General features: G+C 34.3%; 2 long non-coding RNA genes across 2 annotated transcripts; one reads left to right on the top strand and one right to left on the bottom strand.

The window, feature by feature from the left end:
* Positions 1 to 1,385, bottom strand: LOC147922760 (uncharacterized). The gene is made up of 2 exons (XR_015588121.1): positions 1,138 to 1,385; positions 1 to 355 (listed from the first exon to the last, which is right to left on the bottom strand). It is a non-coding gene; the product is annotated as an uncharacterized LOC147922760 (long non-coding RNA).
* Positions 1,386 to 1,721: 336 nt separating this feature from the next.
* On the top strand, positions 1,722 to 4,891 carry LOC147922759 (uncharacterized). Its single transcript, XR_015588053.1, has 2 exons — positions 1,722 to 1,827; positions 1,915 to 4,891. It is a non-coding gene; the product is annotated as an uncharacterized LOC147922759 (long non-coding RNA).

The raw sequence follows: 4,891 nt of genomic DNA, 5'->3' as shown, positions 1-4,891 counted from the left end.
TTTCCTCAATAAAAAGTATTGGATATAAGTAAAAAAAAACCAACAGAAAAAATGAAAACAATCTAACATAAAACACATTAATATTATTGCATCATGATCCCATATTCATAGCTATAACTGCTCTCCAGTTATTAGCAAGCACTCTTTGTTATTCTTGAGTACCATGAAGCTGTTCTTCTTCATTATTCCCATCAGCAACTCTTTCATTAACGTTAGTTCCTTCTGCATTTCTAACATCTGCAAATTTACTGGAGCTAGAAGATAGTGGTGTTTTAGCATGTTCCCAATTTTGGTAAACTGACGCTTTTGACCATTATCCTTGACGGAAGTTCCGTTGCGGAGGGGGCTGCGATATCTGGTTTTGATAAAACAGGGAGAGACATTGTAGAGTTATTCAATGATCAACTCAATTGGCTTTGAAGACAAATTTACATAGTTTCCCTTCATGCACTGTGACTAACTTTAATACATATTGGCTTAAAAAAGATAAAATATTTTCATAAAGATCATAGCTTTTGTCTCTTTGGAATCAATTATAACGTTTCCAAACTTTTTAAAAGCCCTACAAAAACAATTTTTTCACATCAACAAAGACACCACTAAAAGGTACATGGTTCATAAACAATTTCATCGTCCAAAAGACTTGAGGGTTGTACTAATTAGAGTTGAGGGTTGTTCAATTGTAAGTTATTTGACAGTGAGCACACCAGAAGCTATATATGCAGTTGAACAATGAATGGAGGATAAGTGGGTGTGTTGTGTAAAGTACAATGTATTTTTGGCGAGGGTAACAAACTGTTATCACACATAACTATCTGCGTTTCTATTCTGATTTCATCAACAAAATTCTATACGAATTATGCATTTTGTTTTCTCGAAGATTCTTTTTTTAACAAAAAAAAAACTTGAAAATAACATTAGAAACAAAAGCAAAGAGAAACCAAGACTTTCGATCATGTTTTTTTTTTTTTTTTTTTTGGGTTTTTTGATATCCAAAGAAACTTAATTTGCAAAATTAAAAGTACCTAAAGAAAATTTAAGGATAAGGGGGAAATAAGCTATAAGGATTCTCAAGAGGTTAATTACAAAACGATTTTGAAGGCTTGGCTCAAGAATTAAAGATACTAGTCAGTTTACTTTGTCTATGATCAGCACATCTGCTCCACAATGAAAGAAGGACATAAAACAGTTGAGCTCCTAAAGTAAAAAAATTGAATCCAGCTTTCATTTATCTCGAAGCTGATAAAGGATTTAGGGGTTTCCTAACACAAAATTGAGAATCTTAAGATGATAAAAGAAAAGGGGAAATTATTGCCTAAGAGAAATTTATGGAAAAGTTTAGTATTTTTCCATAGTAAAGAGAGAAGACAGAAAGAGAGAGTTGCAAAAAAAAATTGCAACGACTGTCGAAGAAGTCTTTTTAACAAATATTTTTAAGTTTCATCTTTAAAGGTGTGATTTTGTAAGACATATTTTTGAACTAAAAATATTAGAAAACTCTCCTAGGATCACATTCAGTAGATTTTTTTAAAAAAGTTGTGATTTTTTGAATAAGAGTAGATTTGATGTGAGATTTATAAATGATTGATTGAATAACAATAGATTGTAAATGATTTTAATAAATTTCACATTCAATAACATAGGATTTCAGTTGATTTTAAAAAATCAGCAATTAAATAACAGAGGATTTAAGAATACCCCAAAATCCCCTAAAATCCTCAGTTCAATACACCTCCTTTAGTTAAAGTTCTTTGTTTGTTCTTGGAGTTAAGGGAAGTCTCCAAGTAGCTCAAGGGAGTATTCAAACAAGGTTAGCAAGGTTGTTAGGTAAGTAACTTAGTCATAGTTCAGTTTGCTTTCTAGCTTTTCTTTTTAGATCCTAGCCTAAGCGGATCTTGATGATGCGAAATCCAGAGCTTTCGAGTTCGCGCGGATCTGGCTAGTCGGAGACGTGAAACCAAGACAAGTTCCAGCCTAACCTTGTGAGTACCAAACACAGGTGAAGTAGCACATGTCTAGGATTTATTTCCTTATTTCGTGTGAGGTTAAGTTCGGTTGTTGTTTGTTTTGTGTGGTTGTTGTGTTTCTTATTGTAATTTCTTAGGATATGTGTTGCATGTTAGGTTCATGTTCTATTTTGGTATAGCTCCTGATCATTGTTGTGTGCTTTGTTTGATGTGCTTATTATTGTGTGATTTGTTTGTTCTGAGTGGTTTAGATGCTAGTATAATTGGTTATGCTATCGTTATAGCCGTTATGCTGCTCGTTTTTTTGTAATTCAATAATTGGTAGTTATTGACGAGTTTGTGATGTCTTGTTTGATGTTGTGTTTTATTTGTTATTTATTATGATAGGAAGCATGTTATTTTGTTGTGCGTTGTTGTGTTAGTCATACTTATGCATGACTAATGTTTGTTTGATTGATTGTTAGTTTATGTTGCAAATATTCTTAGTTTCTAGATATACTTGTATTTTTGGGCTAAGTCATTAGTCTTATTAATACTTGGTAAGGCGATAACTTGATTGTACCAATGGCTCGGAGTGGTTAGTTACCAACAAGCACTACTTGACGAAGTAGTAAATTTTACCGTAAGGGAATAGGTCCCTTATACACGATTTTGGGAAAGGGATTTGATCTTTCTAGCCTTTGTGGCTAAGGGTCGAGGAAGCATTCCTGGTGGGAAATCCGTATCGCAGAAGAACAAAGACCTTAAGGCAAGGTTTATTAGTATCGTACATGTATTTGGACCAATGCTGCAATATGCATTATAGCATGACCCCATATAGAAATTGGGAGCTTTGTTCTCAATATTAACGGTCTAGCAATGAGTTGCAGCCGTTTAATCAAAGATTCAGCCATGCCATTTTGTGTATGAGCATGAGGAACTGGATGCTCAACATCAATTCCTATTGACATACAGTAGTCATTAAAAGCTTGTGAAGTAAATTCACCAGCGTTATCAAGTCTAACTTTCTTTATGGCATTATCAGGGAATTGAGCTTTCAACCTGATTTTTTGGGCAATGAATTTTGCGAAGGCCGTATTTTGTGTTGTCAATAGACACACATGTGACCATCTACTAGATGCGTCAATCATTACCATAAAGTAACGAAATTGCCCGCATGAAGGGTGGATATGCCCACATATATCACCATGTATTCTCTCAAAGAACATTGGTGATTCATTCCCAACTTTGGTTGGCAATGGCCGAATTATGAGTTTTCCTTGAGAACATGCTTTACATGAAACTCAGAAGATCGAAAAATCATTTGGTTTTTCAATGGGTGACCATTTGAATTTTGTACAATTTTCCGCATCATGACTGAACCAGGATGTCCCAGTATTTCATGCCAAATCTTAAATATACTAGTAAGCTTAGAGTTTACTGTAACATAAGATGCAATTATATTTATTTTTGTGCAATATAATCTAGAGGATAACATTGGCAATTCTTCCAATATGTGTTTCCTCTTAGATGTGATGCAAAGATATTCAATGCCATTTTTATTCAGAGTCTCTATATGATATCCATTTCTTTGGATATCTCTGAAACTTATTAAGTTTCTATAAGACTTAGGGGAATATAATGCATCGATTTCAAATTTCGTTCCACTTGGCATTTAGAAATTGGCTTTCCCAAAGCCCATAATGATATTTGCATTTCCACATATAGTGCTCACGCTTCCGGCGTAGTCTTTTATTTTGAGAGAGAAGAAGTATTGTTTATCTTTAAGTATTAAGTGAGTTGTAGCACTGTCTGCTAGACACATATCTCATCCTCAATCTCAAAATTTGACATTTTATGAGATAAAGCATTTATAAAAATATGCATTAATAAAAAAACAAAAAATCTTACAAAGGTTTGTTTTATATACTACAAGAAAACCATTATTCAAAAAGACCTTTCTGAAAAACATAAAGTACATATAAAAATATTACAAGCATATCATGTCATTGATTTTATTCGCATGATTTCCCGTTTTCATGATCAACGAGAAAATCTGCGATATCTAGATTGGTTTCATCATTCAGGCCATTGAAGGAAGGTCCAGGTTCATCAGAGATGAGGTTGGTCTCCACATCCCTTTCTTTTGCCTTTTGAGATGCTTGATACAGATCGGCCAAATGTTTTGGTATACGACACATTTGGAACCAATGTCCTTTCATGCCGCAACTGTAACAAGTACTCTCATCTTGTTTCTTCAGAACGCGACCAACATCATTTATTTGTAGATTTTTGTTGGGTTTTCTTGCGTTGAAGTTATTAGGAGAGAAACCTCTTCCTTTCCCTCGTCCACGACCTCCTCCACGATCACGACCACGGCCTCGACCGCGTCCACGTCCTTGTCCTTGCCAATTATTGTAGCTGGATGTAGTAACATTCACTTCTGAAACTGGAGCTGATCCAGTTGGACGAGTTTGATGATTCATCATCACGAGTTTATTATTTCGTTTAACAACAAGAATAACTTGCATTAATTTAGAATATCGAGTATATCTTCTTTCTCGATATTGTTGCTGCAGGATTACATTTGAAGGATGAAAAGTTTAAAATATTTTTCCGATCATATCATAATCGGAAACATTCTCTCCGCAGAGAATCATCCTGGAAGTGATTCTGAACATAACAGAATTATATTCACCTACAGTTTGTAATCCTGGAACCGCAGATTTAGCCATTCATGTTTGGCTTTTGGTAGGATCACATATTTTTGGTGGTCAAACCTATCTTTGAGAGAGACCCAAAATCTGTGGGATTTTCTATTGTGATGTATTCATTTTTAAAACTATCATGGAGATGGTGACGCAAAAACGTCATGGTTTTTGCTTTTTCCTCTTCTAACCCATTTTCCGATGGATCAAGGGTTTTAAGAAACCCATTTCCTTTTA

Source organism: Camelina sativa, chromosome 18 (assembly GCF_030686135.1).
Source record: "Camelina sativa cultivar CO46 ecotype springtype chromosome 18, ASM3068613v1".
In the NCBI taxonomy this organism is placed as follows: Eukaryota; Viridiplantae; Streptophyta; class Magnoliopsida; order Brassicales; family Brassicaceae; genus Camelina; species Camelina sativa.
Note: the sequence above shows the minus strand (reverse complement) of the source record. Positions and strands in the feature narration are given on the sequence as shown.